This window comes from Monodon monoceros, unplaced genomic scaffold (assembly GCF_005190385.1).
Source record: "Monodon monoceros isolate NGI ecotype Baffin Bay Population unplaced genomic scaffold, NGI_Narwhal_1 Super_Scaffold_13, whole genome shotgun sequence".
In the NCBI taxonomy this organism is placed as follows: domain Eukaryota; kingdom Metazoa; phylum Chordata; class Mammalia; order Artiodactyla; family Monodontidae; genus Monodon; species Monodon monoceros.
In genome coordinates this window covers 68,253,361-68,279,293 of record NW_021703769.1, presented here as the reverse complement: position 1 = coordinate 68,279,293, position 25,933 = coordinate 68,253,361, and positions in this window count along the sequence as shown.

The following is a 25,933-nucleotide window of genomic DNA, read 5'->3' as shown; positions in this document are numbered from 1 at the left end:
GTTACAAGCAAAGGAAGAGAGGAAGGAAGGAAGGAAGGGAGGAAGGAAATAAGGAAAGAAACTAAAAATAATGAAAGATACTCTATGTAACCAAACTTGGTATAGAAAGGAAGACTTCTTTAGAATAACTCAAAAAGAAAAAATAAAGGAATATATTGATAGATATGATTACCTTAAATATTTTCATATAAAGTATTTATATCAAAAATATCATAAAACTGAAAGGCCAATTACAAACTGTGAAAACGTTTTTGTCAACTATGTAACAGAAATAGTCTAGTTAAGTTTTTTAATGTCTATGTCTATTCTATTACTATTTATGTAACACAAATAGAATATTCTAAACGTGCAGACCTCTTAGAAATCACTAAGAAATGACACATGCCCTGATAGGAAAATGGGCCAAAGGTATGACTAGCTGTTTCCAGGAAAAAAAAAAAAAATCCAAATACTTAATAAACATGGAGTGTTGGATTCCTAGCAGTTAAAAAAAAAAGAGAAGAAAAAGATTGTGAACTATGTTTCACTCACCTTGGGAGTGAATAAAAACCATTGTTGATGAGTGTGTGGGGTAAAAAACATGCTCATACAATAATGAAAATAGGCAAGGGGCTAAAATGCTATGACATTTTTTTATTGTTGAAGATATTATGGGTTTATGTATCAAAAGCCTTAGGAAACATGCATAACAATAAACAATATGCATGATCCAACCCAATGATTCTCCTAGAAAACGTATTCCAAATAAGCAACCAGAGGTATACTACAATATGTGTGAGGATGAAGATGTCTCCAGGTAAGAATACAGATATTCACAGCAACCTGCGGTAGGCAGCTTCTAACATGACTTTCAATTACTCTGTCTTCTGGTATTTACACCCTTGTGTTACCCCACTGCACTTAGCCACTTTCTTCTATAACAAATAGAATGTGGGAAAATGATGGGCTGTGTCTTCTGTGATTAAGTTACAAAGACTGATTTCTGTCTTGCTGGCACTCCCTTCTCTCTCTCTCTCTCTTTTTTTTTTTTTTATAAATTTATTCTATTTATTTATTTTTGGCTGCATTGGGTCTTCGTTGCTATGCACCAGCTTTCTCTAGTTGTGGTGAGCGGGGGCTACTCTTCGTTGCGATGCGCAGGCTTCTCATTGCAGTGCTTCTCCTGTTGCATGTAGAGCACGGGCTCTAGGCATGCGGGCTTCAGTAGTCGTGGCACACGGGCTCAGTAGTTGTGGCTCGCGGGCTCTAGAGCGCAGGCTCATAGCGTACGGGCTTAGTTGCTCTGCGGCATGTGGGATCTTCCCGGACCAGGGCTCGAACCCGCGTCCCCTGCATTGGCAGGCGGATTCTTAACCACTGCACCACAAGGGAGGCCCCTCCCTTCTCTCATGATTGCTCTGACAAAGTAAGATGCCAGGCTGTGAGGTATCCCCTGCAGAGGTCCATGTGGAACAGGACCGATGGAGGCCTCCAGCCAATGGTCAGTGAGGAACTGAGGCACTCAGACCACCAACTCGCAAAGAACTGAATCCTGCCACCAACCACGTGTGTGGTCTAGGAAGTGGATCCTTCCCAGATGAGCCTTTAGATATGATCAAGGCTGCAGCCAAGGAATCGGGGTTCCTTGATTACAGCCTGTGAGACACCCAGCTAAACTATGCTCAGATTCTTGAGCACAGAAACTGTGAGATAATAAATGTAGTTTTAGGCCACTAAATTTGAGAATAAATGGGCCCTTGGAAGAAGCTGATCAGACAATTTAAAGACACAGGTTTCTGAAATTCCTCCCAACTGAATTTAATCTCTTCTCTCTCTCCAGGCTCTCCCTTCTCTATCTCAGGCAACTTTGACCAGTATGAGAGTTTCTCATTGGCAACTGGGACCTGGAGTCATTATCATGAACCAAAGCATAGAGATGGCCTTCAAGGCACAGCCTCTCCCAGCCCACGTGAGTTTGTTGGCATCTGTCTGTGGCAGATGCTTTGTGATCCAGCCCCACTGTGCCTCCCATGGAGCTCTGCGGTGGATATTGGTCACTACATGTAACTGGACTTCTAGGTCATTCTCTCTGCCATGCAGCTAATTAGCCCAACGGCCAAGGCTCTTCTCCTAGTCTGCTTAATACTGACTATTGCTATAATAACTGACAATTATTAAGCACTTGCTCTGTGATAAGAGCATTGTAGACATAATCCCATTTAATCCTCTCCACAAATGTGTGAGGTAGGTATGGCTATGAGAAAACTGGGGTTCAGGGTGGGCTGAACTCATTTAGTGTCATAAAATCATGAAGTGTCAGGATTGAGATATGAGCCCAGATGTCCTTGGTTTCAGGACTTTTTATTTGCCTTTCCCCAAGAAATCACATTTTGATTTCCTCACTTTTTTTCCTCCTCCCTTCCTATCTCATAGTATCTGATTTGGGGTGCTTCTTGGTTTTTGGAAACACATTGAGCAGAACTGTTTCCTGACCCATACAGCCTCTCTATCCTTGCAATGCTAGCCTCTGAAATTGAATCTGCCCCTCACCCCAACATTACTCCACTCAGGCCTTGCCTTCCTTCTCCCTCATCCATGCTACCCCTGCTATGAAATGATGGAGGCAAATTGCAATGCAAACTGTAAAGTGATGAGTACACGAGGGTGACCCTATGGATGATATGGGACACTCAAATCTTCTGCTCTGGGCCTGGGGCCCTGTGTATAGCTTGTTGTGTAGTGAACAACCTATACAGCATATGAGGTGGCCCTGCATCCCTTATTGTAGGTTTCAGGGTCAAAAATCCATTGGTTTCCCAGCCAAACCTAGGCTGCATAGCAGAATCACCCGACATCAGAGAGAGAGAGAGAGAGAGAGAGAGAGACATCCCCAAGTCTCACTCCAGACCCAGAGAATGGAAATTGGAGAGCAGAACATAATCTTTATTTTTCATAAGCATTTCATAGAATTTTCAAGAAGCCTCTCTATGGTCAGACATTTCCTTTTCCTAAATGGATTATGTCTATAGCACCATTCAGGTGATTATACAGGTGAAACCCAGGTCCTAGGGCTGTTTGCCCAGGAGACGAATTTCCAAGTCTCTCCTGCATCGTCCAGCCTTCATCACAGAGGATGGAATTCCAGGCATGGTTAATGAATCTGTGGGAGGTTGTGTGAAAGAAAGTGGCATTTTATAATTGGGTGTTGCCCACTGAGCCGTCTATTGGCTTTACCCCTAAGCTGATCTTGTTTGTGAGCCCAGGCAGGCCTCAATGATTTAATCCATGTAACTCAGAGACTGTAATAGTGTACTAAAGCTATGTTACAGGCTTAATTGTGTTCCCTCAAAATTCATCTTAAAGTCTTTACTCCCGGGCTTCCCTGGTGGCGCAGTGGTTGAGAGTCTGCCTGCCGATGCAGGGGACATGGGTTCGTGCCCCGGTCCGGGAAGATCCCACATGCCGCGGAGCGGCTGGGCCCGTGAGCCATGGCCGCTGAGCCTGCGCGTCGGGAGCCTGTTGCTCCACAACGGGAGAGGTCACAACAGTGAGAGGCCCGTGTAATGCAAAAAAAAAAAAGAAAAATGTCTTTACTCCCATAAACCTCAGAGTGTGACTATATGTGGAGATAGGGCCTTCAATGTGGTGATTAGGTTAAACTCCAATATGACTGCTGTCCTTATAAGAAAAGGAAAAGACACCAGGGATGCAGGCACACAGAAATGACCATGTGCAGAGGCAGCAAGAAGGTGGTCAGTTGCAAGCCAAGGAGAGAGGCCCCAGAGGAAACCAATCCTTCTTGTTTAAGATACCCCATCTCTGTGGATGGACCTAGAGATTGTCATACAGAGTGAAGTAAGTCAGAAAGAGAAAAACAAAGATCGTATAATATCACTTCTATGCGGAATCTAGAAGAACGGTACAGGTGAACTTATTTGCAAAGCAGAAATAGAGTCACAGATGTAGAGAACAAACTTATGGTTACCAAGCGGGGAGGGGGGTGGGATGAACTGGGAGATTGCGATTGACATATATGCACTACTATGTATAAAATAGGTAACTAATGAGAACCTGCTGTATAGCACAGGGAACACAGTGCTCTGTGGTGACCTAAATGGGAAGGAAATCTAAAAAAGAGTGGATATATGTATACGTATAACTGATTCACTTTGCTGTACCGCAGTAACTAACACAACATGGTAAAGCAACTATACTCCAATGAAAAAAAAAAGGAGACCCCGTCTCTTATTCTTTATTAGGGCGGCCTGTGTTCGTCTGCTAGGACTGCCATAACAAAATGCAACAGACTGCCATTTCTTTCTGTGTCTGTGTCCTCTTCTTATGAGGACACCAGTCATATTGGATTAGGGCCCACCCAGAGGACCTTATATATATATATTTACCTTAATCACCTCTTTAAAGACCCTATCTCCAAATGCAATGACATTGTAAGGTACTGGGGCTTAGGACTTCCACATATGAATTTGGGGTCGGGGGTGAGGACACAATCCAGCCCATAACAGAGACCTTAAGAAAGATAAGGAGAGAGAGAAGAACACTGCTTCTCTGGATGATGTGCTTTGGGCCAAACCCTGCACTGGGTGCATCCAATCCTTACAAAAGCGCTGGGAGGAAAACCACATGGTCTCCCTTTTAAAGGTGAAAGAGCCGAGGCCTGGAGAGTAAACATCCAGTCACCACCCCCAGCCCCAGGTGGGAAGGGAAGGGAAGGGCTTGTGGGGTATGAATTTCTTCTCAGTGTAGCCCTGGGTCACCTAACCCGCCTCTTTTCTAGCCGTTCACAGTTCCCAACCAGAACCAATTTTTGCAGAATTGGCCAGTCACAACTGGGATGCTAATGGGACCAGGCTCTTAGGCTTGTGGGGGCATGAGATTGCCATGCAGAGCACTCAGCAAAGTGCTCAGACCTGGCAGATGCTCTAAGCAGTGACGGCTCTGCTCATCACGACGATTATTTTGTTGCCTTGAAAACTTTTGAGTGCAAGAGAAAGAGGCTATCGAACTGGTGATTTTACCATCTACTTCTAGGTACCTCAGCCAACACCTGGAAACTGAGCTAGGGATGTTTTCACACACAGTAGCAGCCCTGGGAAGGAAGAATCATTATTATCTTCCAGGTAGAGATATCCCTAAGGAGGCCCAGCTGAAAATGCAGAAGCCCAGGCCTTGTCAGCTCACTTGAATGGGCTCATCTAAATAGAACTGAACACCAGCCTCAGCCACTGCCTCAGCCCTACGCCCACACATCATCGTGCTCCACAGCCCTGGAGATGGTAAATCACAGCAAGTCTCTTCTCAGCCAAAGAACACACAATCTTATCCTCTGTCCCACCTAGACTCTCCTTCCAATTTTCGCTAGTCAAAGCTTCCTGGTCTTAAAAGTTCATCCCTGCAGCTCCGTTCCTGGATCTGCTCTAGGTCCCTGAGGAATCTTCCATATTGAAGAGTAGAGGAGAAATATCTAATTGTTATTAGGGCTTAGGGTGGACCTTTCACGTCCTGTATGCTTTACTGCTCCTAACTAGTGTTATGAGGAGGCAGTGTATTGGTCCAGACTTTAGGGATGACTGAGGTCATAAAAATGTTCAGTAACTTGCCAAGGTCACCCTACCACTAAGGGACAAACCCAAGCCAGACTGACTTCATCTTTCCAGGGTATATATATACATATATATATTACATACGTATGTATGTATGTATATATATTTCTTTTTTTTTCTGTGTTTGATTCTTAAGCCTCCAACCAATTTTACCAATAAGGAAATTGAGAGTGATTTGGTGACATGCTAAGCTCAGTTAGCTCCCAAGATGGAGCTGAGATTAGAAACTAGTTCTTCTAAGTCCAATGGTCCAATCAAGGGTCATTTATTTATTCAACATAAATGAACTGAGCTAAAACATAGAAGCGACCCCAATGTCCATCAATGGATGAATAGATAAGCAAAATGTGTTCGATACACACAACAGAACATCCTCCTGTCTTAAAAAGAAAGGAAATTCTGACGTATGCTGCGACGTGGATGAACCTTGAGGACATTACGCCAAATGAAACAAGCCAGTCGCGAAAGGACACACACCGTATGATTCCACTTGTATGAGGCACATAGAGACAGAAAAGAGAATGGTGGCTGCTGGAGGCTGGCGGAAGTGGGCAATGGTGAGTTACTATTTAATGGGCCCAGAGTTTCAGTTTTATAAGCTGAAAAGAGCTACGGAGATGGATGGCTGTGATGCTTGCACAACATTACGAGTGCATTTAATACCACGGAACTGTACCCTTAAAAATGGTCTAGATGGTACATTTTATGTTATGTGTATTTACCAGAATTAAAATATCAGGAAAAAACTTGGACTGAGCACCTGCTGTGCACAAGGTAGCCTTCGAGTCAATGAGAATTCAGTCTCATCCCTGCCTATCTAGTGGCAGGGGATGGGGGCGATGTACAGTTAACAATAAATGTAACATGAATACTCTGGTTAATAGGTTAATAGGTAGGAAAAGTTAAAAGGTAGTTAAATGGGAAAAATGGTGGCCATTTTAAATGAGTGAGGAGGTAACCTTTGAGCAAAGACTTGAAGGAGGAAGAGGAATGAGGCTGTGGTTACCTGGGAGAGAAGCATCCCAGACAGAGCAAAGACAGAGAATGAACATGGCGGCCGAGCACCCTGGCTTGATACACAGCAATAAGGTCAACATGGGTGAGGCAAAGGCAGTAGTAGGAGATGATGACAGAGAGGAAGATGAGTCATGGAAACCACTGGAGGGACTTGGCTTTCTAACATGAGAAATACAGGAAAGCCCACAGTCACAGACTAAATTGTCCCCACGGCCCAGGCTGGTGATGTCACCCCAGGATGGCTCAGGTAGGACTGTGGCAAACAAGTGTGTCTGCCTCTTGTGAATGGGGCAGCCCCTCCTCACTTTCATTCCAGATGTCCCCAAAGGAGAAGGCAAGCCTGATGTTGTCTGCTCTGCTTTTCAATAGAAGCCAGAAATCTGGACTTTTACATGAAGCTTCCTGATTTTTTAAAAATATTAGCAATGAGTTCCATTTTGTCAAAGCACCACGTCTCCCCCCAAGAAGCCTCTGATTATAGAATTGTAACAAATTGACCCAGTTTGAGGCCTGTGCATTATACCGGGTTGCCATGTGATCCTACATCACCAGGCCTGTCTGATAGATTTTGAGGCATTAGGAAGAATCAGGCCATTATATTCATTACCTGTATTCAGACATGAGATTTAACCTCTATCAGTGCAGTTACCTCTTTGTATTGCAATGATCTGTGTATATGTCTGTTTCTCTCACTAATTTGTGAGCTAGTCAAGGCCAGACACTGAGTTTTCCTTGGCATTGAACCCCTAGAAGAAGGCTACACACATAATAGGAGTCCAGTAAATATTTATTGAATAAAGCTGTAATGGTGAATGGGTAAAAATAGCTTGCATATGTATTGAGGACAGAATGAAAAGAAAAGACACGAAAGTAAAATGTGGATTGTGTTAGAGGTTGGCATTTAAGGAAGTTATTTTCTTTTGTTTTCCAAACTCCCCATACTGTTATTATATTGATTTTGTAACTGTTAATGGGAGAAAACGTTTTAACAACAAAAAAAAATCAGTTAGTCTTCTAGGCCTCTCCTTTCAGAGATGCTCTCGTTGGGATACAAACCCTGTTGGGGAGAATTCCCTGCAATATCCCACTTGCTGGCCCCAAGCACTTGCTCACATCACTGAGCTCAGAACCAATCCAACATTATAGTTGGACATATGGGAATCCACACGATAGGCTTGATATCTTCTCTATACCAAAGAGCCAATCCAGCCCAGCCCAGACAATTCCCACTAAATTTCCAGAATCTTTCTAAGAAAGGTTGTATTTAAGAAATGCTGGTGTTTCTGCGGTGAGGACAAACATGGAAAGAAGCAGGGTCTTGGTAATGGGACAAAATAGATGACATGTTGACCTCACAGGTCATGGTGGGTGGTCCAAGCACCATGTGTAACAGGTGCGTGTAGTGGTGTGGGAATTCAATTCAGCAGCCAGGGCATAGCACAACAGAAGCCAAGTGACAATTGAACACTGGGGACCAGATGCATGGTGAACATCCATCCACTCCTTCCTGTGTCTACCACTCCATGTACTCCATTTTGGAAAAAAGATGTGATTTGGGTATTTGCAAATGGTTCCAGAGTAGGCAAATGTGCTATGCATGGGGTGGGGGGTAGGGGTGTCCATGTGGGCTCCGGTGTGTGAACAAAACACTGGTATATTAGGCAGGGGAATCGATCAGTCCTAACTGGAAGCACCTATTACAGAATCTCTGTCCTGTGGATTAAGCCAACAGAGTGGAGAGGAAAATGGAACCAACTGGCTATGATGGATTCTGGTACTAAAGATCTACCTCCATCCTGCTCCAGGGTCTGCCTACAGAGAATAAAGAAACTGATAGACAAGTGAGAACTTGGCCATCAGCTTTATTAAAACCCAATCCCTCCTTGACCCCCTTCCCTCCAGAGGGAGGCCCTCTGGAGAGCGTGGATTGAGCCTGACCCTAGAGTAGAGGTTACCAATTCTATTCCTCATGCTTTGGGATGATGCTGTTCTGTACAGCAGACCCAGAGTTGACCCAAGGTTGAATGGAAGAAGCTGGGGAACAGAGCCATCTCCTCCTCCGTATCTTCCCTCTAAGCACAGGCAGGTCCAAGACATCAAGGTACACATGAGCAGTGATCAAACCTATAGGCAAACATTGTCCAACACATATCATGTTCTCATCAATTATAGTGGCTACTCCACCTCCCGTGGGGAAGAACAAGAAAGATGGGTAGAAGCTCTCCTTACAACCTTTCTTGTAGAAACACAAAAATGAGTAGGAACATACCTACTATGGATTAGACAATTTCCTCTGTCTAATCCTCTATAGGAATGCTACCATGGATTGAGCCCTTTCCAGTGCTCTAGGCATCTTTCCATATATTCACTCATTTAACCCTCGCAACAATCTTATGAGGTAACTAAGATGAGATGAGGCACAGGGAGGCCAAATGATGCAGCTAGTAAGTGGCCAAGTCAGACCAAGAACCCAAGGGCATCACACCAGAGTATGGACTCTGAACCTCTGCTCTGGAGCTGATGCCAGCAACATTACACCAGCCCTTTGTCCCGGTTTGATAGGTAAGGAACTTGAGGTTTGCCCATGATGTCAAAGAAAGCTGGGTCTAAACTCCATGCCTGCCTGAACCTAGAGCGTGTTCAATTGCACCACGAAAGAGCTGCTGCATATAAGCAGTTATAAAGGCCCCCAAGTCTTGTATCTGATGGGCAGATAGCAACTCACCTGAGGAGATCCCACAATTCCAGTTGAGCCAATGCATCATGGTTCTGACCCGTTATTTAATCCTAAACTCCAGTCAACTGAACGCACACGAGACAAGAGGAAGGCAGAGGTCACTGTGCTCCCTACCTCTCTGGTCTGGAAGGTCTGAGTTTGCAGCTGGCGAGGGTGAAGGCTGTAACCGTCATCCATGGTTGCATATTAGAACCACCTGGGATAAATTTTTAAAAACATTTTTTAAAAGTTCCAGTGTAATTGATCTGAAGTATAGCCCTGGCATAAAGGTGTTTTTGTTTTATTTTAAGTTCCCTAGGGGATTCTAATGTGTAGCAATAGTAGAGAAACACTGGGCCGGGAAACACACCCCAAACTGACAATTAGAATTAAAATCTTCCCCTAAACTAACCTTCATCGTAGACACCTGGGACTTGACTGAGCAATGACACTTGAAATGGAAACAATCTGCCATTATTTATGGAGTTTAATTTCAGCTCGTGATCCTAATGCTGGGTCTGTGAGGAGGGCTTGGGGAGGGGAACTTGGGGGGGAAGGTGAAATTGAAGCATGAGGCCATACAGATGGGACAAGAACCAGCAATTCACTGCCCTTGTTTGGTAAACACACCCAGTGCTTAATGGTGCCTAACGGTGCCTGTAATTGATGTCTAAAGTTATTTAAAAGTAAATTTACTAGAAAATAATTAGCAATTTTATAGTTCACTACTTCCTCATTTTGGGGATAAAAATTTTTTCAATGGTTTTATCAGGCACCACAATACAACAGTGCTGTGAAATCAGTTGCCCAAAATGGAGGTAGACATGGGTCCCCTAAAGAGATAAATACGTTTAAAAAAATGTTTGATTAGCTATTTTCATTCATTGGAATGTAAGCCTATTTTCCCCTCCACTACCACTCCCCACCATGCCAATCTCCCGTTTGAATCTGTAATAAATCATCCTTAATCAACAACAAGGGAAAGTTATAGGAAGGCAGCTTGGGGATGGCTTAGATTTGACCTTGGGAGTCCTTAACCTTAGCAGTGGGAGTGGAGAAGAAAACTGTTCTCTCATTAGGCCAGATACATCTTTCCTTAATGAGCTTGTAGGAATATTCATTACAACACATTAGCTCATCTCTTCCTCTTTCTGCCCAGCTAGCCCAGGGCTACAAGGAGAGATGGAATGATAGAAATAAATTTACTAAAGATTTTATTAAAGATCTACTAAAGAGGGCTTCCCTGGTGGCGCAGTGGTTGAGAGTCTGCCTGCCGATGCAGGGGACACGGGTTCGTGCCCCGGTCCGGGAGGATCCCACATGCCGCGGAGCGGCTGGGCACGTGAGCCATGGCCGCTGGGCCTGCGCGTCCGGAGCCTGTGCTCCGCAACGGGAGAGGACACAGCAGTGAGAGGTCTGCGTACCGCAAAAAAACAAAAAAGATTTACTAAAGAATTTGCTTGGACTTCTCTTTCTGGAGCCCTCTGCTCACAGCCAATGGGGAAAGGAATTGCTGTTGTTTTCAGTTCAGACAGAGGCTCTCAGTGGCTTTTACAAACTTTCTGGAGATGATTACCAGTTTACACATCTGTGAAATGGGTTAGACAGTCGTTCCTCTGCTTGTTCATGGATCAACAGCATCAGCAACCTTGGAAGTTTGTTAGAAACGCAGAATTTCAGGCTCCTCCTCAAAACTACCCAAAAAGAATCTCTAGGGGTGTGAAGCTAGATACTAGTGTTTTCGTAAGTTTTCAGGTACTTCTTACACATGCTTGAGTTTAAGAACCAGTGCTTTACAGGAGTACTGTGAACAGCAAATGAGATAAGTGAAAATATACTCTGGAAAAAAACTGGAAGATGCTAACAAGATTCTGGGTATTACTGTTTCTCTTCATATTATTAAGTGTAAATGTCACAAAAATATTAAGAGGTATAGGCCTAGAAGACTCATCCTGTAGCTTCATCAAAATTCTCTATCGGTGATGTTAAATCTTGAGCCTTTTGGAGGCAGACATATGGAAGACAGAAAGCAGGCTGATGGAAGTCTCTAAGGACATGTGGGGAGTGGGGTGAAGTAGGAACCCACACCCTTCCTAGGAGCACTCCAGTTCTGTTTCAAAACAATAGAATTGTGCAGGCCAGATAGAATAGTTCTGCAAACTGAATTTGGTCTGGGGACTAATGATATGCACGGTACAAAAGTTTGGAATGCCCAAGAAAAATGTGTCCCCAATATCCCTTTTATTACTTTTCTTCAATTTTTGATATTATAGAAATTAATTGTTTAAGAGTCTAGTGGAAGTCACTCCAAAAGGTTCTGCTTCATATAAGCTTTCCTGATCATTTATAAATTTATAATTTTATTTTCACATGGCTGTTGGTTAGCTGTGTTTCACTGAATATTTTCATTTTTGGATATCAGTTGTTAGAAAGATAGCTAAATGTGACACCTTCTTACTGAATATATGGGGTCTATAACTGTGTGTTTACATATGACTTATTTCTTCATCTAGAAAGATATTTTGGCTGCAATATTACCTTCTTGTAGCATCAATACTGTGCTTGAAATGTGAACTAAACTCTTTTAAAATATTTTTCCCTATATTAAAATCCACTACAATATAACATAGCCATTAAGAATATGAGTTTTACAAGACAAAAAGACAACATGGGAGAAAATATTTGCAAATGAAGCAACTGACAAAGGATTAATCTCCAAAATATATAAGCAGCTCATGCAGCTCAGTCTCAAAAAAACAAACAACCCAATCCAAAAATGGGCAGAAGACCTAAATAGACATTTCTCCAAAGAAGACATACAGATTGCCAACAAACACATGAAAGGATGCTCAACATCACTAATCATTACAGAAATGCAAATGAAAACTACAATGAGGTATCACCTCACACCAGTCAGAATGGCCATCATCAAAAGTTCTGCAAACAATAAATGCTGGAGAGGGTGTGGAGAAAAGGGAACCCTCTTGCACTGTTGGTGGGAATGTAAATTGATGCAGTCACTATGGAGAACAGTATGGACGTTCCTTAAAAAACTAAAAATAGAACTACCATATGACCCAGCAATCCCACTACTGGGCATATACCCTGAGAAAACCATAATTCAAAAAGAGTCATGTACCAAAATGTTCATTGCAGCTCTATTTACAATAGCCCAGAGATGGAAACAACCTAAGTGTCCATCATCGGATGAATGGATAAAGAAGATGTGGCACATATATACAATGGAATATTACTCAGCCATAAAAAGGAACGAAACTGACTTATTTGTAGTGAGGTGGATGGACCTAGAGTCTGTCATACAGAGTGAAGTAAGTCAGAAAGAGAAAAAAAAATACCGTATGCTAACACATATATATGGAATCTAAAAAAAAAAAAAAGGTTCTGAAGAACCTAGGGGCAGGACAGGAATAAAGACACAGACCTACTAGAGAATGGACTTGAGGACACGGGGAGCGGGAAGGGTAAGCTGGAACGAAGTGAGAGAGTGGCATGGACATATATACACTACCAAACGTAAAATAGGTAGCTGGTGGGAAGCAGCCGCATAGCACAGGGAGGTCAGCTCGGTGCTTTGTGTCCACCTAGAGGGGTGGGATAGGCAGGGTGGGAGGGAGCCGCAAGAAGGAGGAGATACGGGGATATATGTATATGTATAGCTGACTCACTTTGTTATAAAGCAGAAACTGACACACCATTGTGGAGCAATTTTACTCCAATAAAGATGTTAAAAAAATTAAAAAAAAAAAAAGAATATGCATTTTAGAGCAAGACAAACTTGGGCTCAGATAGTGGTTCTGTGCCTTACTAGCTGTGTGTCCTTGGAAAAATAACTCCCACTCTTTAAAACTTAGTTGTATTATCTGAAAAATGGGGTCAATAATTTCTACCTTACAAGGCTGTTTTAAGAATAAATGAGATGGGAAATGAGTATCATGCTGTATGTGGCATCTTTTATTATTATTTAATATATATAGGATAATATTGTTGCTATGTTTGTTCATAGAACAGTGTATTGTATTGGGAGATGATATCTTGTAGGAGAATGATTCGTTATGAAGTGAATGATTAAAAAAAAAATAAGAGTCTAGTGGAGTTCAGTAGTTTTCTTGAGTGACAGATTGTTTGGGCCATCTCCCCATGGTCTAGTAAGGTCACCTGGGAGAAGATGTCATCATTTTCCTCTGGGTAAGGAGGCTCTGTTTACTCTCTCTAGCCACAAAGCACTTCATAAGATTAAGAATGCAGAGGGGGTTGGCTAGAGTAAGGTCATCTTGGGTTAGCAACACTGGCTATCCATGAGGAATAGCCTCTCTGTTTGAATGGAGTATAAAGATATAATGGCCATTTTGTTTTTAAAAAGGAGGAACTTTGCAAATGGAATGCACCTTACCAGGAACTGTCAGGAAGATCCATTCTAGCAAAAATGACCAATAGCCTTGCATAGTCTGGGTTGCAGAAGGCTTTGGTATGAGTCTCTGTTCTTCCTGCCTGCTCCACATGTGGCTATAAGCTCACTGCCTGGGGAGAAGGGCAGGGAAAAGGAAACTAGACACAGTTGGAAAACTTCCTCTGGGACAGCTCTCTTAGCCTCCCTATCTTTTGTTTCTTTCTCTGCAGAATGGGAATCATAACCTAAATCAGAGTCGAGTGACATCGTGGATGGGAAAACGATTTATAACCTGCAAAGTTAAGAAGTCAGCCCCATAGCTCATCTGTGTCAGTCCAGCAATAGCTCAGTAAATCTCTTTCCTCTGGGGTCCACATGGTGACAGAGAATGGTTGGCCTGGGAAAATGTCCCACTAGGAACTTGAGAAGAATATAAAATCCCATCTCTGCTTTTCTAGTGAAGCCCACAGGTTCCCCAAAGAGGGAGATGCTCAACTAGACCCTGGGTCCTGGTTCTGCCACTTATTAGTTATGTGACCCCTTAACCTCTCTAAGCTTCAATTTCCTCATCTATAAAATGGAATGATATTAATGCCTACCTCATAGGGTTGTGGGGTAAATTTGAGTAAAATAATCTATGTGAGGTGCTCGATATGTCTTCATCAACTTGGTAAATATTTACTGAGTGCGTACTGCATGTGAGGCACTTTTCCAGGAGCTCAGAGCAGAGTGGTAGACCACAGCCAGGGGGTCTTTGCCCACTCACCTGTCCCCCCAAGGGTTATGTCCCAGTGGAGGAGACAGGTAGTGAGCAATTGAACACATTATGGTGATGTATGCTGTAATATAACAACGGGCACTGAGAAGTGCTATGAACAAAAACAGTACACGCTAAAGGGATAAAGCTCCAAGGTGGAAGGGTTGTGTCTTTAAATGGGGTGGTCAGGGAAGGCCTAAGATAGGGATATTTGAGCAGAGACCTGATGGAATGAGGCGAGTCATGCAGTATCTGGCAGAAGAGCATTCCAGGTGGAGGGAATAGCACTTGACACTTAGTAGGTGCTCAGTTAACACTAGCTTAAAATAAAGGGAAAGCTCTACAAACAGATGGCATCTAGTCAGACATAAAGGTGGAACTCTTATCCATGATGACAGAATGCTAAAAGGAGTATTGATTGAGGTCTGAAGGCTCTGAAGCCTTTCTCCAAAGAGATAAAAAACTGTCTTCCTCTTGGAGTTCTTAATGATGTCTTCAGAAGAAAAGTCAGATGCCCATTCAGCCTGGCAAAATATACAGGGGAGATGTGCACAGCTCTTCTCTTTCCATTTTTCATCAAGTTATCCCTTTACAAGAGATCAGTACACTCAGTAGGTAAAGAGGCAACAATGGGAAAGTGAGATTAAGAGAAGGTAACAGGACTTCCCTGACGGTCCAGTGGTTAAGACTCCGCGCTTCCACTGCAGGGGGCGCGGGTTCGATTCCTGGTCGGGAACTAAGATCTCGCGTGCTGCGCGGCGCAGCCAAAAAAAAAAAAAAGAAAGAAAGAAAGGGATGGGCTTGTTCAAGGTTAAAGAGTAGGTAACTAAGTAGAGGGGAGTGGGCTCAAATGAAGACTGCAATCTCTTTGCCTGGTGCTCTCCTCATTAAATAACATGTTTACTCATTCGTCGAACCTTCCATTCATCCCTTTGTTTGATACTTGCTCTATCAATCCTAAGATGTGGCATCAGTGGAACAGAGCTGAATAATACATTCCTATCCCATCCTCCCAAGCAATGGCTCAGGGAAATGATTTACAGGGTCTCCATAGCATTGTAGAATCCTTAAAATGCGGAGGATGGGACAACAACTTCAGCCAGGGAATCGTGGAAGGAACATTTCCATCAGGTCTTTAAGCATGGGAAAGAAAGGATTGGTGCAGGGAGTACAGGTGAGCAAAAACTGTATAGGGGATGATGAAAAATCGGTGTGGCAGGACCACTGAGTATGCAGTAGTCGCCAGGGAGGAGAATGGAGGAGAGGATGGGTTGGGCAGCAGATTGTAAAAATCCGAACGCACAAAGCTGAGGAATTTGGAATCTATCATGAAGGCGATAGGAAACTATGAAAAACGTTTCATCGGGGCTTCCCTGGTGGCGCAGTGGTTGAGAATCTGCCTGCTAATGCAGGGGACACGGGTTCGAGCCCTGGTCTGGGAGGATCCCACATGCCGCGGAGCAACTGGGCCCGTGAGCCACAACTACTGAGCCTGCGCGTCTGAAGCCTGTGCTCCGCAACAAGAGAGGCCGCGATAGTGAGAGGCCCGCGCACCGCCATGAAAACTGGCCCCCGCTTGCCACAACTAGAGAAAGCCCTCGCACAGAAACGAAGACCCAACACAGCATAAATAAATTAATAAAACTCCTATCCCAACATCTTCTAAAAAAAAAACCAAAAAACATTTTATCGGCTTCCCGTCATCTCCTTTTGGAATCACTTCCCCCCATTCAATAATTGTGTTTTCCAAATCATAATGGCAGGGTCTGCCTCTGCCTGGTTCCCAGGTGGGACTGGAGCCAGGCTAGGAGACTGCTTTAGATCCTTGGCCACCGTGACTGCTTCCTGAGTGGCCATGCGATCCATTTTTGATGGAGCTCTTAGGAAAATGTGTTTCCTGGGGAACTGTTAAGAGTCATGTAGGTTGGACTGCAAGTAGCCATAACAATATAATATGAAAACACTCTGAGAATGATAAGACTGTTATCAAGTGAAAAGAGATCAGTGGAGAGAAAATATTGGAAAAGAGAGTGGGTAAAGGAGAAGGGATTGAAAAAGAGCAAATTTACGGGTATTATTCAACCCTTGGATTCAGCATACCTTAAGCCAATACCTTCTGGAAAACTCAGTTGCGAGCCAGTAAATTCCTTTAGTCCTTAATCTCATTTGACTCATGCTGTCTGTCACTGCCAGTTAAAGAGGTGACTGACTAATCTAGGAGGCATGAGTAGTTTATTAGTAAGGGGATGTTATAATGTTTCCCTTGTCAGCTAACATAGCCCCAGATGCAGAATTGACTATAAGTAAGAAAGGGACAACACTAGTGGAAGGGAGACCATTTATGTGCAGATCTCAGAAGACCATATGAGAAATGTAAATTGTGAGTATAAATGTGTTTTATGCAATTATTTGCTAAATCCAACAGCCCTAAGTGGAGGTGATGAGAAGTAGCTGAATTCTGGACATATTTGCTTTTAAATTATATGCAGGGGATAAGGAGAAAGAGAAAAATGAGGATGAATATAAGTTTTTGGCTTGGAGAGACAAAGAAGCCATTTACTCAGATGGAAAGACATTGGGGCGCACAGAATTGGGTGGGTTAAAACATCTGGAATTTGACTTGAGTGTATTAAGATTGAGATACCTTCTATGACCCCCAAATGGACAAGTCAAATGTTGTTCAATATAAGAATCTGGAGTTCAAGAGAGAGATCTGGGCTAAAAATGTGAGATTGAGAGTCACCAGCATAGAGATGGTGTTTAAAACCATGAGAATATATGAGATCACCGGTTAATGATTGCTAACATTCTGAGGTCATAATGATTTCCCCAGATACTGAGGTATGCTGACCCATGCATTCTCTTTCTTGTCCCAAGGACTCTAGGGGCTTGTAATTTAGGATGCTTTAACATGCAAGAAAAATTATTCATAATTACAAGTGTCTCAAGCCACAAAGATATTTCTTCTCTCACTTGACAAAAAGCTTTGTGGTCCTCATGGTTAAAATTTGGCTGCCACAACTCTAAATCTGTCATCCTTTTACAACGGGGTTCAAATGTAGAAAACAATGGATTCCTATCATATCTTTTCTTATCATTGGCCACTCTTTTTTTTAATCTTTAAAGATTATATTTCTCAAAAGCCCTGAGCTGTCCACTGCTCAGGACCCACTGGCCATAAGAGGATCACGTGTCTCCTGGCAGTGGGGAATTAAATGAGCATAATTGCTTAGATTGGTCATGGTTCATTTCTTGGGGTTGTGGAAGAGGTCCACTTTCCATGTATGTATATTGACACCTCTTTCTAGAACAAAACCAGGGCTCTGCTTTCAAGGAAAAGGGGAATAGATAGCTGTTGGATAGGCTACCAACAACATCTGTTATAAGAATTGTGACCATTGACACCATAGTTTTGGGAACTTGCTTATGACTTATAGTTGAAACCATGGGAGTAAGTGAGATAGTGCAGAGCATCCACACAATGAGGAATGGACCAAGGATAGCAACCTCCATCATTAACTGAAAAAAAAAAAAAGACAGGAGGCAGAGTCTGTGAAGGAGAGATAGGAAGAGCTGGAAGAAGTATCAGAGAGAAGATGATATAGAAGATAGAGTAGGAGGGCTCCATGGAGCAAGGGGGTAACCAACAGTGTCAAATGCTAAGGAGATTAAGTAGATGAAGGCTGAAAATGGCCTGTATATTTGGCAATTGTAACATTACTGACGACCTCAAGCATTTCTTTAGACTTATGGGAGCTGACCGCAGGACTCAGGGGTGTAAGAAGAGAAAAGCAGTTGAGAGACTGCAGAGAGAGTAGAATCTACTTTCTAAAGCTTTAGCTGTGAAGGCGGGATGGCGTATGGTCTTTTTAAAAAAAAATTTATTTATTTATTTATTTTGGGCTGCATTGGGTCTTTGTTTTTGCACGCGGGCTTTCTCTAGTTGCGGTGAGCGGGGGCTACTCTTCATTGTGGTGCGTGGGCTTCTCATTGCGGTGGCTTGTCTTGTTGTGAAGCGCGGGCTCTAGGCACGTGGGCTTCAGCAGTTGTAGCACGCAGGCTCAGTAGTTGTGGCGCACGGGCTTAGTTGCTCCGCGGCATGTGGGATCTTCCCAGACCAGGGCTCAAACCCGTGTCCCCTGCATTGGCAGGCAGATTCTTAACCACTGTGCCACCAGGGAAGTCCTGTATGGTATTTTGAAGAGTGCTACAGAAAGTTTTTGTCTTTAAATTAGTGATGGGATGATCTGTTTTAGATTGACATTAAATGTAAATTCCAGTGAAGAGGGGGGTAAATGAATAAAGTACGTGATTCTAGAGGTTAAGAATTAGGGATTCAAGGCAACAGTAGGACAAGATGAGACATGGGGGAGGAATTAAGGATTCATACCATAGCTAGTAATTTATAATTTATAATAATATATTTATAGTAATGATAATAACAGCAAGCGTACTGAGCTCTTTCTTCTTTCCAGTCCCTCTTTTAAGTTCCTTGCCTGTATCATCTCACTTAGTCCTCACCCTGTCCTATGAGGTGGCCACTATTATTGTTTCCATCTGACGGATGAGGGGAGGCAAGACAAATGAGAGGCAGAGAGAGATGACCTTGACTTTCTCTACTATGTCAATTCTCTTGACCAATAGAACAAAAGGGAGGGGACATGGGTAGGGATAGAAAGCTTGAAAGAAGGTGGAAATTTCTGAAACATATACAAGGGACCTGGGGAAAAAAAGCTGCCAGGGGAGAAATAAAAGGGATGAATAACAGAACTGAGAATCTAGCTGAGGTTAGAAACCAGAAATTGATAGAGACCCCAATCTGCATTGTCTCCCAAGAGCACCAGAGCAGAATAAATGGATGATGGGATTCATCCTGGCTTGGGGACTAGTCTGCGAGTCTATGATTTAGACTCAGTGCTCAGATGTGCTGCTGTCTGTGGCATAAACAGTTCCCATTTGAATTTTTGCTTTTTCTTTCCTCTCAGCATGATGGCCAGAGTAATGAAAGCCCTTATTTCCAAGCCCTTCCCCCGAGCATTCCCAGAAGCAGAGCCTCTCCCCTGGCACCCTTTAGAAGCACTTCTACTGGGATAAAAGCGAACTCTTTTCTTCCTTAAATGACGGTAAAGAAGCTATCTCCTTCTCCATCACGCAGTCTTGCCTTTGATCGTCAAAGCCACAGTGGGATCTGCAGCCATCATCTCGAACATTACTTGCTCTTTCCTCGTGGGATAGAAGGAAGCAAAGTGATTGCTAAATATTGCTTTTTCCATGAGTTATCAAAAAGAACACACACCACTTTTTTTTTTCTTTATACCATTTATTATAGATTTTTTCTTGTTCCCAAGGCTGTTCCCATGATTTTAGAAACAAACTAGTGACAAAAGCACATCCCCTAAAGGCATGTACATTTAAGGGGAAATATCCTTTGTCATAGAGACACTGGTGTAACCGATTTGCAAGTAAAGATATGGCAGAGTTAGGTCTGCCAAGGAGATTGGGCTTCTTGAAATTTTTTAGGGAAAAAAGACTAAATCCTTCCATCCAGCACAGAGCTGTGTGAAGGCTACCCTGTACTGTCCCACTTTTGCCTTTGTGGACCCACTCCCAAGGCGTGCAGGACATGAAGTGAGGGGCTCTTAACCTTTCAAGAACCATAATTTGTCGTTTTTCCAACCTGGTTCCAACCTAATCCTGCATTCCAGCTCATCTTACTCCCTTTTCCCCAGAATATTTTGTGTTTCTTCCAGGCAGGGAAAACTAAAACAACAACCCCCAAAGAAAGTGAGTTAGAAATGTTCAAAAAGCTTAATATCAACTCCTGTCTCAAATTGAGACTTAAAGGAAGGAGATATCCAATATCTTCTAGAGCCCCAGATCCCCTTAATAATCAAATTCCAGAAGTTAATGTCCTCTGGGAAACCATCCTAACCATTCTTGCTTACTGGCTGGATTGCTCGCGTACCTTTCCAGACAGATGGGCAACTTTCTGCTATTAAAGCTTCATGAGGATAGGTAATGGGACTTCTTGTTCACAACCTTTCTCTAACACCTGGCACACCTATGATACATAAATGCTTGCCAACTTAGTGATAGAATGGGATAAATGGTGGGGACTTCACAGCCTACTTGGTTTGCTTTAACAACTGTCACTGCCTAAAACTTCCCTCTGGTGCTTAATTTAGTGGATTCTGGATAGGGATGATTCCCAGTGGCCTCCTTGGGACTTCACATCTTGCTCCTGATCCAAAGATGCCTCTCCTGGTCGACAGATTAAACGTAGAGTTGGCAAAGAGCAGTGGAAAGGTATGTGTACTGGTCAAACACACACACAGGTCTAGGTCCACCCAAAGGTGTGCTCTCTGCAGAACTCTGGAACGCTCTCAGCCTGCATCGTTAGTATCTCATAAGGTGGGGGCTCTGACTTTGGGAACACCATTAAGAAAGGTTGGACTGCATTCCAACAAGGCAAAGCTGGGGCACATTTAGAATCAAGCATAAATTCATCCCTTGCTTCCTGAAAAAGTCTCCCTGTCAGTATTTGTAGAAGCACCACATTTCTGAGATCGATCCGTTAGGCAAAGCTACTTTTAATACCTTTGGTTTGTCTCCTTAATCTCTGATGTGAGGGTGTGGAGAGCGCATTGGGCTACAAGTCAGTAGATCCAGGTTGGGAGCGTGGCTATTCTATTACCTTAAATGAGACAGGATGCTTCTTAATTTTGCATCTATAAAGTGAAGACATAATACATGATTCTTCACACCAAGTTTCTCTATTGGTCTGCACCTAGACTCCTACAGTAACTTATTCTAATTCTCAGAGCACCCTAAAGTTTCTTCCTGACTTTCTATTGCCTTTTTTTCTCAGAATAGCCTGTCCTGGAGCTACAGGACCCAGGTTCCCAAGGCACGTGGAATAGATAATCTGGCATCTCTGTAAGGGAAAGCTTCTCTCAGTAGAGACAATGATATATGTGGTTACTGGAAGATGAGAGCAAGAAAACAAGAAATTTATTAGGGAAATAAGCTGTCCAGGAAGGATCCATCCAGGACACCTGCTAGGAAGTACTTCCTGGGGCCAGGTGGCTGAGAGAGGGGTCTACTGCTCTGGGTCTCACTGTGAACATAGATCTTTGTTTGATCTTGGCAAGGGCCGGGGAATGAGTTCATGATGCTTGAGACTGGCCAATGAGAAGTGTTCACCCAAATGAGCTCCTTGTCTCACTTTCAGACCTACTTACCCCACAATTGTCATAACAACAGGGTGTTATGGGTACACTCAGAGCCAGAAAGAAGCTGTGATGAAGATATTCCTGACCCCAAAACACAACAGACTGTTCCAGCTCTAGTCTACTCATGGCCTCAAGGATGAGCTGCTGACTGGTCATTCATTTTAAAATCACACTTTCCAAGTGATCCAGAATGATTAGATGAAATCAGAGCTATTCAAGGAAAGCTGTTTAAGCCCAGGAGAGGGCTTAGAGAAAAGATTATGAAAATACCCTTTGAAATGTTTCCTGCTGTTCTTTAGAACAGGCTGTACTGAAGCGTCTCTCTCCTACAATCCCCAGGTCAGCACCCTGTGTTGTGATTTTACTTCAGTCATTACACTGATGTGCAACTTTGGGAAAGTCCCTTAAATTCCCAAACCATCACAGTTCCCATCTGTAAATTACAGGGTAAGGCTTGTCGGTAATCCCTGACCTAGAGGACAAGTCTATATCCAACTTAAGATGTGCGAGTGTGTGTGTTTTCATTTCACTATTATTGAGTTTAGCACATTTTCAGAAAAGTTGGAAATTGGTTCCATCGGTCTGCTATATGAATCAACAAGTAGCTAACAGCTAAGGAAAGCGGGGGGGTCATCATTTGACCTTGGCCTTACACAACGCCAAGGACACTATAGTTGGGGGCGCAAATCTCTGTAAGGACTTATGTTCCCTATTAATGGCTTGGCTATGATCAGTTAGAGATACACACCTTTTCTTCTGTGAAAAAATTATCCTTGATAGCAACATCCCTCATGCATACTTCTCTCTTTTTTTCCCCCAAATCTCTGCCTTATAACCTTCTTAATTATCCATTCTTGTATCATGTTTTATTTTGCTAGTGTCTACTTCTCTGTGCTTTAGCCTAACTCTAAAGAATAAGAATAGTTTTACGATTTGAGATGAGGCAAGATGCTGTTGGGCAGGGTCTTAGATACCACGAGTACTTGGTGGTCTTTCCTTTTCCTTAGTTATGACCACCCCCACCCCGCCCCCATTTCATGTTTCCATAGCACCCTATGCATCCCATCTCATAACAGTGTAAACCTTTTTTGTATACATTTCTCCTGTGTCCATCTTCCCCAGTAGGCTGGGAGCCATGTCAAGGCCAGTCAGCTTTGCTCTCTCTTTCAATTGCCCCTTGGTCACTCTACACATATTTGTGGAATAAAATCTGAAGGAAACATGGTTGACTCTGGAGCACAGCTTCTTTCCTGTACCCAGGAACACTCAAGATGCTTGCCTGTCTTCCACCTGTGGACTCACATTTTCTTGGCCTTTATTTTTTGCCTTGATGATGTACTATCATTACCTTGAAATAACATATTTTCACAATTAAAAAAGTGGCTTCCCATATCTCTTATATTTGAAACTGACACATCCTCGCCCACTTGATAAGCTAGAAATCATATGAACTCATCTCTCCCCACCCCAAGTTGTCACACGAAGAACCTCAGGAGGTTTCCCCAGCCCACTTTATTTCCAGAAACATGAGACCTGCTCCCAAGCACCTGCCCTGATTCTCAAGCTTCTTCATCTTCCAGGTAAACATTTAGGAGTCAGAGTTCCAAGCACAGAATTCATAGCCTGGAAGCTTGAAAACTTCACTCCCACTTCCATCTCAAGAGAATCTGTCTGGCTCTTTGTGAATGAGCCTTGGTGACTTGTAGCATCTAAAAGAACCTTGAGTGAGGAGAAAGGCCAGAGTGAGGTGACCCTGTCTGGGCATGGGGTGGGGGGAGGGGCCTGACCTGGGTAGGGAGAAGATTTCTCATTTAAATGCCTGAAATCCAGCCAGTTCTGAGCCATTTATAGAGGGCTTTTCTTCTGGCCTCAGCTCAGAGCAAAATCAATGGTGGTTCCCTTCTTCCCGGCCTTCTTATAATTGTCCAGTCTGAGTAAAGATACACCCTTGAAATACTATAAAGGTATGTTGTTCTGGAAGGGCTATCGGGAGCCTCCTTCCTTCTTCTCCTCCCTCATCTTCTTCATGATCATCAGAAGGGTCACCACCATCATCATCACTATCCATTGTGTTCTTTTCAAATACCTTCCCACCTATTAATTCAGTTTGGTCACCACAACAACTCTGGGTGGTAGTCCAGTAGGGATCAAATACGCCCGTTTTTGACGTAGGAAAACTAAGGTTCAGATAGGGAAGGCTACTTGTCCAAGATGGAGGCAAGGATAAAACCCAGCTACTGGGCTTCCCTGGTGGCACAGTGGTTGGGAGTCCGCCTGCCGATGCAGGGGACACGGGTTCGTGCCCCGGTGCGGGAAGATCCCACATGCCGCGGAGCGGCTGGGCCCGTGAGCCGTGGCCACTGGGCCTGCGAGTCCGGAGCCTGTGCTCCGCAACGGGAGAGGCCGCAACAGTGAGAGGCCCGCGTACCGCAAAAAAAAACAACAACAACAGAAAAACAACCAGCTACCTTTCTTCTGACAGTAGTGAGACAGAAGTGGTGTTTTGGGGGGTGGGGGTGGGGATGAGGTGGAGGATGGGCAAACGGGAAGGGGGAAGACAGGCTGGAAGGATCGGGAAGCCAGAACCAAGGGGCTGAAGATTTAAAGACGTGAAACTCAGATGAAGACCCCCAGTACCACAGGAATGCGCTGGCCACACTCCCCTGAACGTAAAATTTGGTCCAAGAGGCTCAAAAAGTTGCAGGGAATTCCCAGTGAATGGCCACATCCTTCCAACTCTGAAATCAGGGTTTTCATACACAGTCTAAAGATAAATAAGGATGCTGAATGTTTTTGTTATTATTGCTATTGTGTTTTGAGCTGGGAGGTCTCAGTTATAAGGTCAAGGCATTCATACCCTTCAGGTACAGACTATTACCTGCAAAAAGTGATGAACACGAGAACAATGCCAGCTGCACTACTTGGAAGGATGAATTCTCCCTTTTTTATCTTCGAACCACTCGCAGCAGCCTTTCCAGGGCTGTGAATCATCCATTCAAGGGAAGGGAAGGGAATAGAACATTAAATATAATTTATGTATTGCTAATTGAAATCAAATACAAAATTCAGTCTCCCGTGAGTTTCCATGCTCGTGTTTAAACAGGCCGGAAGTATCATTAACCTGATTCTATTTTAGTAGGTTGACTTAGCTTTTTCTGATAGGAATTAATTCCTTTGTCAAGTTTCCCCACGGAAGAAGGGGATGTGGCTTAGTGACTCGCTCCAAGTCACAAGGATCAAGCTAGCGGAGACACTGCCGAAAAGAGAACTTAAATATGTCAAGTTGGCATTTCTTCTCAGAGCCATGAGCTTTCAACCATATCGCCAGACAGATGCTTAAAATAAAAATCCTCCAGATCTCAAGGCTTAGGCCTCTGCCCTATTTCTCCAGAGAACTTTAGCCTACTGTTCTATGTAAGAGCAGATAAATTCTTTAAGGAGGTTTCCCCACTTTGATTTCCCAGGTCAAAATGGCTTCTTAACCATGGGCTAACCGTTTTAAAAATGGATTTGCTTGTCCTATTTATGTGAGGATGCATACTTACTAGGTTTCTTTTTAAGCAGCACTTAAGGTCTTGATGTCCTGGGCTTATGGGGACAGGCAGACAGCCAGGGAGATGGCACATAGAGAGTAGGTGTGATTGAGGGGCTGAGCTAATAGGTGCCCACCCACCATAGAAGAGATGCTGGTAGGCTAGAGTAATGCTCATCCTTAGTTGGTGGAAAAACATCTTTAAAGCTTTCCTACCAGCAGCTGCTCCTTTGACCTCCTAAGTTATAAGATCATCCCTTACCTCGTTGTCACTGAACTCCCAAAGAGACCTATTCCTTCAAGGAAGCCATGAACCCTAGGGGCCATGTCTCTCGGAAGTAATCCCCACAAAAGCATAAAAGGAGGGGAGGAAGGAGGATGAGGGGACAAAGAAATACACAGGTGAGACTTTCCTCATTCTCCATCCCACCTTCCATAAGATGGAATCTTTTGAAAGGATAGATGTCTGGGCCCTACCGTAGAAATTCTGATCCTTTAAAAAGTCTGCAGTGGAGCTTAGGAAGCTGTAGCTTGAAAACACCACACATCTGCCTCTGGTGTGTAACTAACTTGATCCACTCCTTGCTTTGTAGGTGTAGATGGGTACGTGTGTACGTATTTTTATATTTATCGTCTTTTCCTTTGGTAGTAAAGGCATATATGTTGCCTTC